General features: G+C 40.3%; 1 long non-coding RNA gene across 5 annotated transcripts in view; it reads left to right on the forward strand.

Annotated features, from left to right (window-relative positions):
* The window catches only part of LOC141433241 (uncharacterized), an 18,445-nt gene extending 10,679 nt beyond the window's left edge, over window positions 1-7,766 (forward strand). For all 5 annotated transcript variants that reach the window (XR_012451911.1, XR_012451912.1, XR_012451910.1 and 2 more), the window contains one exon: window positions 5,437-7,766. This is a non-coding gene — a long non-coding RNA (uncharacterized lncRNA). The remainder of the gene's footprint in view (window positions 1-5,436) is intronic.
* Window positions 7,767-12,871: the final 5,105 nt, after the last annotated feature.

Raw genomic sequence — 12,871 nt, forward strand, 5'->3', positions numbered from 1 at the left:
CCGTCCTGGAGGACGGCCTGCTGCGGATGCGCGGGCGAATCAACGCCGCGGCCGGTGCGGGCCTAGAGAAGAGGCCCGGCATTCTTGATGGGCGACACGCCTTCGTGCGCCTTCTGATCGAGAGGGCGCACCGCGACGCCGCCCGCTCATCCAACGAGCGGGTGGTCAATGACCTGCGGGCACCGGCTGTGGTGCTCCATCTGCGCTCCACCGTTAAGAAGGTGGCGCGCGCCTGCCGCACGTGCGCCTTGCGACGCGCGACAGCCCGACCTCCAGCGATGAGCGACCAGCCGCGGGCTCGGATCGAGCCGCACTGCCGGCCCTTCACCAACTGCGGGGTCGATTATTTCGGCCCCCTCACCATCGGACGGCGGCATGAGAAGAGATGGGTGGCGCTGTTCACGTGCCTTACGACGCGCGCCGTCCATCTCGAGACGGTGGTCAACCTCTCCACCGACTCCGCCATCATGGCGCTGGCTGCGGCGCTTGACGGCTCGTCGCGGGTGGCCCCGGCTCATGTACAGCGATAACGCTACATGTTTCCGCGAGGCCGACACCGAGCTGCGCGCCGCCTACACCGAGTGGCTGCCAGCGCTGCGCGACTATGCGCTGCGCCATCGGATCAGACGCCAACCTGCCCCGGAACGTGCGGTCGCGCGGGGTCATAGAAGCTGTCTTCCCCGGACCGGATGGTGGCGTCCGGAGCGCGGACGTGCGCACGACGGGCCGACGACGCGGCTGGCTGTTCTCCCGACTGAAGAAGGAGCCTCCGCTGCGGATGCGGCGGGGGGAAATGTTGCTGACGGCCACGCGACGCTGTAGATTTAGGTAGTTTCTAATTAGATTTGTGGCGTTATCTGGGAAAAGGTACCTTGTTGTCGGTATTGAGTTATTGATATCCCATAATCTACATACATTTAGCTATCGAACCATGTAAGAAACATGCATGTAGGTTTAAAAGATATTTTTAAAAAATTGTTGAAACTCAAAAGCCAGAAAAGGTGATTATGAGAAAATTGAATTCAAACTTATACACCCCATAAAAGTATGTTGTTGAAAGTTACATAGATAACATGCTATTTGAGGAGTAGATTGTACGGGCTTTCAGGTTTCAAGAACAATTTTGTAATTGGACAACTGTTTTCCTATAGTTTACCTTGCTAAAGTGCATAAAGTAAAAAAAAAGGTTGATGGATTTTTTACTTAATTTTCTATTTATAGTATATTTCCATTGGATTTTATCGAAGGAAAAAATATTATGCGTAATTGGACATTAAATAAGAACTACTCCGTTTTGAATTAACGTTGTTTAATGTATAAAAAAAATACTTTAACAAAAATAACTTTGTGGTTTACAAATGTAATTAAACAGTCAAAATCAACAAACGTTTATATTTAGTACGTTAAAACATTGCCAAATGAGACCAAATCAACTCAACAAATCTTAAAAAACTAGTTTTTTCAGTCTCAGAATTCAAGGTGAAGTTTAGTAAAAAGTTGGTACAATCACTATAATATTTTTGAAAAGGTACCTTATCGTCGGTGGTAAAATATTTAGTGATATGAAGTGATATCATTTGAAAACGACTAAGAACTTACGATTAATTTTAATAGTCTTAATTTAAGAACACTTTAGTATTAAAACTCTTACCAAAAACCTATAATTTTGTCTCAACAAACACTAAATGATTAACGTATTTGAAAAGGTACCTTATTGTCGGACGTAAAATGTTTAGTGACATAGTTAAAAATAAGATCTAAAAAATGCTTTTGATTTGTAGTTGTAACTATTAATCGTTATTATTATTATAAATCAACCTCTAAAGACCAGCAGGTGGTAGGACCTTGTGTAAGGTCCGCCCGGATTGCTACCACTATCTTGCTCGCAAATCCTGCCGTGAAAACTGCTATTAGCTTGCATTGTTGTGTTTCGGCGTGGAGAGTAAGACAGCCGGTGAAATTACTGGCACTTGATGTATCCCATCTTAGGCCTCTAGGTTGGCAACGCATCTGCAATGCCCCTGGTGTTGCAGGTGTCTATGGGCGGTGGTAATCTCTTACCATCAGGTGAGACCCACTTGCTCGTTTGCCATCCAGTCGAATAGAAAAAAAAATACAAATTGGCGTAAAGCGTCTATAAAGGCCTTATCACACTAGCGATTTGCGGGAGAGTTGAAAGCGAGGCAAACGTGCAGTGAATTCGCTGCGAGCGTATAACGACTTCGCCGCAAGCAAGCAACGACATCGCCGCGAGCGCGCCACGATGTCGCTGCTGCGAGCGCGTAGCGAGTTCGCTGCTTTAGTGCCAAAAACGCCATATTGTAGACTTTCGTATAATAATAATAGGGCGTCTTCGTCGCAGCGAACTCGCAGCGACATCGTTGCGCGCTCGCAGCGATATCGTTGCGTGCTCGCGGTAAAATCGTTACGCGCTCGAAGCGAACTTGCTGCGCGCTCGCATCGCTTTTAACTCGCCCGCAAATCGTTAGTGTGATAAGGCCCTAACTGGCTACCGCCTAATGGTGGCCAGTTATTGATGATTTACCTTACTTTAATTAAACGCATTTTATGATGATTCTGATTGACGTTTTTTACGCGCCGACAAGCACCGCGCTGGGCCCGCGTGGGAACTACTGCCCAAGCTCTCTCATTCTGAGAGGAGGCCTGTGCCCAGCAGTGGGACGTATAGGCTGGGATGATGATGATGATGATGACGCGCCGACAAAGTACCGACGTCCGACACGTCTTCTAAACCGATACCGAGCGCACAGAAAGCATTCAAGAGCGGCATAGCAATAGGGTTCCGTAGCCTTACGAAAAAAATAAGTAATATTTTTCTAAGGATTTCATATTTTGTACGGAATCTTCCAAATTTAGGTATACTTTATACCTTAGGCTACTATTTACTCATAAACTACTAATAATTCTAAAGCAAACTAAGCCGTTATAGTTTTCCTTTAAAGTTTGATATACTTACTACCACTGATTTTTTTCAAATTTTTCCACCGGTTTAGATTTTAGAGGGGGGGGGGGGACGCTCGATTTTAATGAAAATTTGCACTTTAAAGTTGAATATTTCGCAAACAAACCACTGAATCGAAAAATCGTCTTAGCAAACCCCTGATGTTTTAAAAGACCTATCTAACGGTACCCCACACTATAGGGTTGGATGAGAATAATAAATCACCCCAAACTTTACGTCTATGGGAGGTGCCCTATAAACATTTTTTTTGAATTTTTTATTGTACTATTTTGTCGGCAGTTTACCTATATATCCGTGCAAAATTACAGCTTTCTCGCATTTATGGACCCTGAGCAAAGCCGCGGACGGACAGACAGACAGACATGGCGAAACTATAAGGGTTCAGTTTTGCAAACCATTTTGGCTCCGGAACCCTAAAAATCGATTTAAACTTGTGTCTCTGTGAAATTAAAATTTAGACCCTGCTTATTAATAAAGAGTAAAAAAAGAAAAAAATGGTTTTTTTTTCGATATTTTACTTTGAACGCGATTATCTCGGAAACTAGAACCGACAACAAGGTACCTTTTCCCAGATAATGCCACATTTAAGCTTGTATTATATAGATTCTAATAGACTTTAAGATTATTGTAAATTAGTACTGTAAGTTAGTTTTAATTAATAATAATAATAATAATCATTTATTGCCACAGAAAATAAGACAGGATTACACAATAAAACAAAAATATAAGCAGGTGGCAATGGGCTAGGCTCAGCATAAGCTGCGAGCAAAGGAAACTTGCAGCGCTGATTTTCAGCCTGCGCCCGTCCCACAGCGTAACAAGTTTACTCTAGAGCCGGGTAAATAATAAGAACAGAAAAGAAAATGCGCATGAAATAAAATGATAAATAAATAAAACTAAAAAAACAGGTGGCAAGGCATCATTGCGAGTCTGTTGTCTTAGGTTTGGAGCTCTGAATTTGAGCTCTGGTTGAGTTCGAAACGCGTCAGTGCAGTGTGGGTTGCCGTGACCTATGCGCGCTCCCACAGTGAAGAGGTGGAGGAACCGCATGAACACGAACATGTTGCATAAGTGGATATCACTAGATAATACCAGGTCGCGGGTGAGCAAAGTAATTGTTTTAGTTCATTGATTTATTTTAGGTTAAGTTTCCCGAAATAAAGATTTTTGAAGTTGATTTTTGCGACCCTAGCCCATACCGAATACTAGGGCACCACGATTCCGAGTAAATTAGGTTCATTTGTAAATAGTAAGTTCAGTAGTTTATAAGTAGCGATCAATAAAACCCGACATCGATAGCGAAAATGGCGATAATTCAAAGCGGTTTCTGAAACCCAGCGACCACCAGACCGCCTGAATTATCGCCAATTCAGGCGGGAGGCCGTCTTCCCGCCGCTCGGGTATAAATACGACGGTCTCCCCCCTAGCGAGTCTAGTCGACTTCAGCGAGCCATCCGAGTGACTAGAACAAGATATCCCAGCGAGCCTTACGATATCTGCGACGACCCCGGACCCGAACCATCTCTCGAACCTGCGACTTGGCTTTCCAACTGAACTCTATACTTGCTCACCCGACGACCTTGGCTATCGATACCGGATTTTTCGATTCGCGATACGAATTACCCGAAGAAATACAGTCCACTACCCGAACTGCGAGTTTTTTCTTTTACCCGATTGATCCCAAGGCTGTCGTGTCGACGACAGCTTTATTTATACTTTCACAAAAATAATACAAAAGGTAAACTTAAGGCTTCCTCTGATGATGCCCCATGACGCCAAATTAGAATAGGTTTTTCACAAAGTGCAAGTTTAAAATTACTTTTTAAAAGTGAGAGTTTACCTGCATTTAGTGACTTGTCGGGTCATGTGTTACCGCAACCTACACCATAGCATTTCCTACTTAATCGTCCGAAAAATCTTGATTACTGGCATACAGCTAAGAGGTGTGTGGCACCTTCTCTTGTAATTATTATGGCTTAAGGCCTAGCTGGCGTAACGGCCCGGCCGTGACTACGCGCTACCGAATGCGCGGCGAGCGATTTTCTTGTACATTGTGTTGATTTGTGGTGTTCAATAAAAATAGTTGTATGGTATTGTATTACTTGTGCTCAAAATCTTATTACTATAATAATTGATTTAAGACATATTTCCATTGAAAGAAAACTAGCAAATGTAACACCTGATAGGTACACTAGCAAAGCTAAAAAATTACTAATACGTTGCCAGCCTCGAAGTCTGAGATTGAAATGCCTCTGGTTGTGCCTCTAGCGATAAGAATAGAGAGTAAAATGGTGTTGCGATCTCGACGGACCTTCCGCAAAATCCTACTTGACGAGTTGATCAGCTATGCGATCTTATCTTAGTGTTAATCCAATACAGCATTATATATAATGCATTATAATTAGTTCAGTTTCTTACATTTCCAATCAATAATTCATTTTATTAATTTTCAGGAATTCGTAAGAACAAAAAATGGAATTCTGAAGCAGAGTCCACGAAGAAACAGCTGACAAAATTGCAAGCGAAATTAAATAAAGTTTTAAGAGTCAAAAACTCGTTTAAATGCAGATTGGCACTAGCATCACGAATACGAAAAACTGCAATTTTTGAAATGCTCAACCATACAGATTGCACAGATAGAAAATATTGTATACGAAATTTTTAAACTGTTGTCTAATAAGTAATATCTCGGATTATAATAAGCTACACCACCGCAAGCTATAACGTTACACCTGGATTACAATTTCTTGACATGTGATACAGAAAAACTGGCGAACTATATAGTTTGCATAAGTAATTGGAGCAAAGAGGTAAACCAAATTTTGGCAGGGAAATCAAATTGTATTGATAAAACCGACAGTATAAAAATATTAGCATAAAAAAAAATATCGTGGGACACTTGACACCAATTGACCAAGTACCAAACTAAGCAAAGCTTGTACAGTCGAGTTCAAATATATGAGCATAACCAAGGCTTCAAATATAAATGTACATGGAAGGGTACTTTTATATCTGAGCAGATTCATCAATCAAACATATGTACACATGAGCAAGCCTTTCAGTAATATCTACACAACTGGAAACTCAAAAATATGTTCTCTACAAATATTTTTAAAATTATTTGATCTACTGAAAGTACATAAAAATATACGCAAGAGTTATGAGGAACAAGGATGTAGCCCTCTTGTTCTGAGAGGAGGCCTGTGCCCAGCAGTGGGACGTATAAAGGCTGGGGTGATGATGATGAGCTGGCAACGTCGCATTTTTTTACTTTATTATTACGATATCATGATTAATTATTTGCATTAGACACATTTACTTATATACTAAGAACAATTCTTACGGTCCACATTTTAATTTTTCATTCAATTTCTAAGGAATAATCCGAAAAAAAAAAAACCGGCCAAGAGCGTGTCGGACACGCCGTAAATAGGATTCCGTAGCCATTACGAAAAAATTAAGTAATATTTTTCTAAGGATTTCGTATTTTATACGCAATCTTCCAAGTTTAGGTAAATTTTATACCTTAGGAAAGAAAGAAAGAAAGAAAGAAAGAAAACATTTATTCGTGACATTAAAAAAGACAGCAACAATAATAAAAATAAAATAAAAAATATAGGCTAGGCTTAGGCTGCTATTTACTTTTAAACTACTAATAATTTTCAAGCAAACTTAACCGTTATAGTTTTCAGTCTAAGTTTGATATACTTAATATCCTGATTTTCTTCAAATTTTTCCACACAAAGGCCTAAAGGTATACGCAATCCGATTTCCGACCAATTCCACCAAAACTCCCGAGCCCGATTTTGTAACTTCAAAGTTCAAAATCACAAAAACGGCTGAACCGATTTTGAAAAAGCATGTCTAAGAACCATCGCCCTGATTTGCGATCTTTTTTTTTCGTGTTTTGTTTGATTGATTTTTCGGAGGATTAATGGAATTATACAAATACAGGCAGACGTTTTTTTAGATTCAGACAGATGGTGCAAATTTTATAATTCAAAAATCATATTTGTACCAACTTTGGAATCATCATCATCATGTCAGCCGAAAGACGTCCACTGCTGAACATTGGCTTCCCCTAAGGCGAACTTTGGAATGGAATGTGCAATTTTAGAAAATGTTAAAATAGTTACGCATTTCCTTTCATTTCATTTTTCCTCGGGATAAGAATAAGTTAATTCTGTACACAGCCACACAGCTGTCCCTGTAATGTGAAACAGGCTTCTTTAATCTAGGGAACTCGCAAAGTTCCCGCGGGATAGATGTAAATCTTTAGTTCGATTTACAAAAAAACTTAACTGATAGAAAGCTACACTATTTTTTTACTTTAATCCCGAGAAATTGTAAAGTTTCTGCGGGACATGAATTTCTATTTTGTTCTATTATAACATTCTTAATTGTCAATGAGAGGCATTGTATCTTTGAAAGAATTTTGAAAATCAACTCCGGATTTGTATTCAATTATTTTTATCCGCGGAAATTTTGCATTTTTTCGGAGAAAAAGTAGTCTGTGTCAGTCAGGGATAGTGTAACTTTCTTAACAACTTAAGTAATTGCTTGTTTTCGAGAACTTTTTTATTTCAATTTATTTTTATCTTTTTAGTTATATATTTTAGTGTCTCATAAAGTCATGTATACCTACATCAAAACTGAACGTACATGTAAAATTTCATATCTGTGCTTTAAGGAGTTCCGTCATGAGCAGACGACTCTGGCTGCAGCATTAGGTTTTGTCTATTATAAAAACGCATTGTCATTGAAATTAAACAACTGTGTAGTTTTTTTGTGTTTGCCATTAACTTTTGAGAAATTCCCTTCTACGGAGATGACCCTGGCCAGGATGAACAGGATGTAACTGCCAAATGATTGGATTATTATCAGATTTATATCAGTTTGCCAAATCTACAGTCCCTAGTTTTATTAGTTTAGATTTCGAACTCTACGTCCATATGATCTTAGTTAGTTATTCTAAATATGTTGCGGTAACAATGTAAAATTCCAAAAATGGAACCCTTATTGTTCGTCCTTGTCACATCACAGGCATTTTACTTGGAAACTATAAGAGGAATGTGAATTAAATTTTGAAGGTATTAACCTTAACATAAATTTCTGTAGTTAAAATACGACAATAAAACTTTGATTTCTCTGATACAGTTGATGTTATTCCAAAGACTGCTTTAAAAATATGTTTCCTTGATTTTTTGTGTGTAAATAAGTAAAACATTTTACGGCCGTTCATAATATACATGATAAAGTTTTTTAAGAACCGGTAAAGACGATGACACTTTTTCGAATATTGTGTATGCATAATAGGTAATATTTAGAATAAGAATTATTGTCATTGTGAAAATTTGCTATAAATTGTTGCTACGCGATGTGACATGCACATGAAGCCACTAATAATCGGCTACAATCTAATTTTGAACATTAATCTACCGTGAGACTATCTCATAGTTACTTAAACGGAGTCAGAAACATGACGTGCTAGAGCATAAACGCCTTTTTCTAGCGTAAGAATATAGATTTTTATTTTATGTAGTTGATTATAGCCAGTAATCTCATTGCAAATGTATGTTTATCTACACCCATATAGTATATCCTCCATTATGCGTTCAAAACCACAGATTACGACAGCCACGACCATCATTACGATATTGAATTCTATTATGACCACGGCAGTACAGCACGGGGGATACAGAAATCTATATCGTAATGAGATTTCATACATCATTCATTACAGTTACAGTACAGGTGCAGCAGCGGGGCGTTCACCAGCAGGCGCAGGTCGTCGTCATCGGGCGCGCACCGGGCGCAAGTCGTGGGGCAGACATACCTAGTACTCGTTGCAATGCAGGTCATTCTCAAGGGTTCGCGGAACACATGATAGAGGATTTAATATATGGATGTAGATAAAATATTTGTATGCAACTGTACGTAATTAGGCCTTAAAACACTCATGTGACCCCTATTAAGATACAGTTGCATAAACTACTATAATACTGCAAAACATAGCCCATTACACACGCACAAACGTCACGCCTGTATTCCCAAATGGGGTAGGCAGAGCACACGAAACGTTACCGCTTCGGAACCACTTTTAGCAATTATAGGTTTAGTTAAGTTTGACAAAAACGGTACAATAGTGACAGGTTGCTAGCCTGTCATGATATAAATAAATGGCAATTGATAAATCTGAATTAAAACTTTACTTCCCTTTCTCTATACCCTTTATAGCGCAGAGAGATCTAAGCAAAATAGTAGCAAGTAGACCATTGAAAAAAGTAAAACGTGGTACATTAACATTTGGTAAGTACTGATTTTAATAATAAAATTGCCCAAGTGCCGTGAACTTGGTTGTCTTCTTCTATTCGGCACAATCTGTTATTCTCAGTATTGCACATGTTTTTTTGTTTAAACATGTGCATTATTGAAAATAACATTTTTACTTAACTCGTTACGCATCCTAGAGACTACATTAGTCCCTAACTTTTTTTGTGCGGGAAATGTCCTAGAGACTACCAAGTAGTCTTAAGGACATTTCCCGCACAAAAAAAGTTAGGTACTAATGTAGTCTCTAGGACGCGTGACGTTAATTTTATCTATAGCGTAATATTGATAATCTATACGTAGCTATGCATACGTAAACATACATATCTATATGTATATCTAGGTACACATGCATAGGCGCGAGCTTTAACAATGAGAACTAGATGGCACCTCTTTCCATACGAACCAATACAAGTTCTGAGATACCCGTCTATCTCCCTATATATACTGTAGTCTTTGTAAGCTATATTTTCACCTATGATGAGTTCTGTGACGTTTCGAGTTTGACAGTTTTAGAGATGTACCATTTATTGAGTGAAATATCGATTTTTCTAAGAGTTATTAGTGCCTATTTTTGGAGAAGTTGCATTATATTTAAAAAAATAATATTTGTCCAGCTTTCCGCCCACCGGGCCACCGTTTTCTCGTTCTCGCTCGAAATAATCCCTCAAACGATTTTTTTTTTTAAATAATATATGATTTATTAACAGAAAAGCACAGAGTTATAACACATATACAAAATTTTAAAAAATACAACTACTATCTACTTACTATTTACAAAACTTATACTAAATAGAAAATGTCTTCAAGGCTGCTGCTTTGGGGAGCCGTTCCTAGGAGGCTGGCAGCATTACCTCTCTGGATAGCTAGGCTGATGCGTTGTGCCAGGTAAGCACCAGCCCGCCGATCCCTTAAGGTATCTACCAGCCGAGAAGATATCTGGCGGAAGAGCTATTTTCCTCTGGCCCCCAAGGCCCCAGAGTTTCTTCATCAAAAGGCGTAAATATACAAGCCTCACCAAGGGCTGCGTATTTACGCCGTTTGTTGCTCTCAGCGGAGGCCGCCGCTGCACCCGCCTGGCCAGATATCGCATCGATATGAGAGGGTGCCAACGTGTCGACACACGTGGCATCCCAAACTAGCGATTTGCCACGACTCCACGGAATGAGGGTCATTCCGTCAGGTCGCTTGCCGGCGTCACGAGACATACCCGTTGGTTCAAGTATGGCCGGAACGTTGACTGTAACGAGCGCCCGACGGATGATGTCATTGATACTGGCATGGCGGGAGAAGCGGCCAGCACTGCGCTGGAAAGAAAGGCCATGATGGCCATACTGATCGACCCTGACACCACATTTGCATTGGTGCGACTCGTTCGTTTTAAGGCCGAGTCTAAGACAAACGGCCAGACAAAGGGTTGTGTGATCTAAAACTGTCCCAATGTTCATCGAGGGAAGTGCTTGCAGCCTACTGGCTCAGTCAGGGTACTCCCTGACTCAGGTTCACCCGCTGCCAAAAGACGAGCGCGGTCTGTACTGGTCTCGTCTCTAAAAGCTGTTTTTGTTTGCTGCTGCAAATCGACTCGTCCCAGGCTCTTTGTATTTTATGAGAGAGGGGGCAAGGAATAACTCCATTGGGATAAGTATTGGACCATGCCGCCCTGGCCTCGGCTAAGTGCGTGACCTCAACATCACCAAGTGACGGGTTAATGATTTTTCCAAAAAGGTCACGTGTACTATAGCCATAGGACAGAAAGGCCGGTAGAGCAACACTAGAAATGCTTCTTACTCCTAGGCCACCAAAACGGATCGGGAGGGTGGATTGAGTCCAGCCCCGTTCATCAAAAGAGCAATTTAGAATTTCCGAAAGGGTTTTACGAATTAGATCATCCAGGTTTTAATTTTGATTCATGTTGCCAAAAAGGGCAGCAGCGGATAAAATACATGACTTTGGGAGCAAAAGCCAATAACGCGTTATAACAAGGGCCATGTGGGGATTTATCAGGCTAAGGCGGCTGCAGGTATCAGAATACTTTTGGAAATGTACATCCAGAAAAATAGGTATTGCTTCAGGTAAGACTGGGCTCCCTAGGAGGCGGAGGGACTCGCTGGTAAGAATTTTTATGTTTGGGGCGACAGTGTTAAATTTTGAAATAATCTCATTTTTTAAAGGTTCTGGTACCGATTGGGCAACAAAAAGCTCACACTTGGAAAAATTCAGCTCAAGGCCGATTTTTTCGAAATTTTGAATAAGGTTCTGGAGATCTATTAAAAGTTGTTCCGCCTCACCTCCGAGAGTCCCATCATCTAAATACCACATGTTAAATTTTGAAATAAGTTGTGAAATTATAGGTTGAATTGCCAGACTAAAAATTGCGGGTCCGAGAGGGTCGCCCTGCTGACATCCAGCAGCTGAATGGAGGAGGTGTTTCCTGAAAATTAATTTAGAAGTAGAAGCGTAAGATTGCTACATGTAGCTGTAGATTCCGGGAATTTTTTCTTTAACTTGGGTTAAAAAAGCGGCCCTGTCAACCGCTTTAAAGGCGTTCTTAACATCGACCTTTAACAGCACCTGACCGCCACCGAGCTCTAAAAAAGTGCGTGCCACGTGAACAAACGAATTACAAACTCCGACTGGCAGTTCAAAACAGTCTTTTTAGACCGTTTAGGCATTTTGCCAAAAAATAACAACAAACTTAACGACAAACAGTAACAAAAGTCAACAACAATAATAACAGAAATGAACAATAACAAAATACAATGCAAAGAAAATGCAACGGAAACTCAACTTGCATACAAGGCAGACGCACTCGTAATGACAGTGATACTGACAAGCACTGGCCACAAGAGAAGAGGCGGAGCACAAGATGGCTGCGGCCGCGTTCCAAATAGCCGCGTTTACAAAATCTTGCAAGTTTTGTCGACAAAATTTAAATATTTTATTTTTCACTGTTATCGAATAATGAACCGCGGCAATTGCCGATAATGTTGTGTCTCGTAACTACTCTGTTCCGTTTCACACATTGCGTCATTTAAAAAAATAAATATTTTTGTTCCGTATTCGATGGAGTCTATTTAATGTACACTGATATTGCTATATATTTTTAAAAAGTACAGTTTTACATTTTTTTTATTATTCTGCTTCAAAATAGAAATTATTTAAAAAAAATATTTTGCGAACACAGTATGCGTAATTCGGAAAATTTTCAAGTGTCACAGCAGGGCTACTACGAAACTCGCAACTTGAAGTTCGTGTCATGCGGTCCCTCTGTCACTTACACTATTTAATACGAGAGCGAGAGGGACCGCACGACACGAACTTCGAGTTTCGAGTTTCATAGTAGCCCTGCATAGGTGAATGTGAAAAATCAATGAAAAATACAAGAAAAATACTAATACTAATACATATTAGTAATCTGTGTACTTGACAATGACAGTCAGTAATAGACCTATACCCAACCTATACCTATGGACCGGAAATACCTACAAAATACGCGTGCATGCATAGTCGCATAAAATGGCGCTCAAGGGTTGTGCTATCGATTTCGAAACCAAAATA

This window comes from Choristoneura fumiferana, chromosome 12, assembly GCF_025370935.1.
Source record: "Choristoneura fumiferana chromosome 12, NRCan_CFum_1, whole genome shotgun sequence".
NCBI classification, from domain to species: Eukaryota; Metazoa; Arthropoda; class Insecta; order Lepidoptera; family Tortricidae; genus Choristoneura; species Choristoneura fumiferana.